Source organism: Anser anser, assembly GCF_964211835.1.
Source record: "Anser anser genome assembly, chromosome: 1".
NCBI lineage: Eukaryota > Metazoa > Chordata > Aves > Anseriformes > Anatidae > Anser > Anser anser.
Window position 1 is genome coordinate 70,025,572 of NC_139720.1, and position 1,068 is coordinate 70,026,639.

General features: G+C 41.8%; 1 protein-coding gene and 1 long non-coding RNA gene across 3 annotated transcripts in view; both read left to right on the forward strand.

Moving 5' to 3' along the window:
* PDE3A (phosphodiesterase 3A) overlaps nucleotides 1–1,068 on the forward strand; it is a 266,283-nt gene that overhangs the window by 28,866 nt on the left and 236,349 nt on the right. The window lies entirely within an intron of this gene.
* Nucleotides 1–1,068, forward strand: part of LOC310893166 — an 84,977-nt gene that overhangs the window by 21,074 nt on the left and 62,835 nt on the right. Inside the window, exon 2 of the long non-coding RNA XR_014578771.1 lies at nucleotides 464–625. This is a non-coding gene — a long non-coding RNA (uncharacterized lncRNA). The remainder of the gene's footprint in view (nucleotides 1–463; nucleotides 626–1,068) is intronic.

The following is a 1,068-nucleotide window of genomic DNA, read 5'->3' on the forward strand; positions in this document are numbered from 1 at the left end:
ATCTGCCAGCGCTCCCCAGCCACGGTGACAGAGCCCAGCGTGACCCGGCCAGTGCTTGTGCCCCAAGCCTCTGGACGTACCCGGGTTGCGGAGATTGGGCTGGCCTGTCGCACCCAGGTTGTGACTCAGCCACACTGTGTAGTCATGAGATTTGTTATGTACCTAGCGTCACTCAAGTACAGTTTCTCTTTTTTGGGTTTACTGCACAAAAAGGAAGATGGCTTGGCCACACTGGTAGCAATCCCGCAGATGTGCTGGTAGGGGTCCCATCAGAACTTAGGGCGCTGATACAGAGTCCCAAAAATATTTTTGCAACACTCTTTCTCTCCCCCCAACCCAACTAGGAAAAAACTGTTAATGTGTTAAATTGTGTTCTTTTTTTAAACATGAAAAGTGGTATTTCCTTGTTTTGATGCTTTTTCCTTCCTTCCTGCTCACCTTCACCTTTTCCCCACAAATACAGATGCAGAAATTTCTGTGAAACATAGGGTACTGAAAAAATGATGAAAAACACTTGTGAAAGCAAGCACTTTCTGTAAGGCTGGGCTAGCAGTAACTCTACTCTGTCCTCCAGAAGGATTGCTGTTGCTGGGTTGTTTCATCCCTCGGATGGCTGAGGGTGGAGGTATGTAGTGCATCTATGAAAGGGTTGTGTGTGATAAGAATGGGAGGTAAAGTGGCATAATCAACACTGTCAGAAAGTTTTTTTGTTTTGTTTTGTTTTTAATGCGACTAGTGTTGTATTTCCAGCATATTGTATTCATTTTCCTTTTATTGTGGTCTGACAGTACACCCTGAGCTTAAACCAATTTTTTAATCCTGAAAACACTCTCAAGTCAAATCTGCCTGTAGGAGTTTAGGGTTGTTTCACAGCTGGAAAAAGTTACTTTTTTCCATTAAAACAGGCATTAACTGGCTTAAAGGGACTTCAGATCTTTTTATCTTAAGAAACCTCATCAGTAATAAGAAGATCTTAAATTGTGATGGTCTACTAATCAAAACTATGATGTCTTGTTTTATGATGTTTCCATAGTGTTGAGTGTAATGAAATATTATCTATGTTAACAG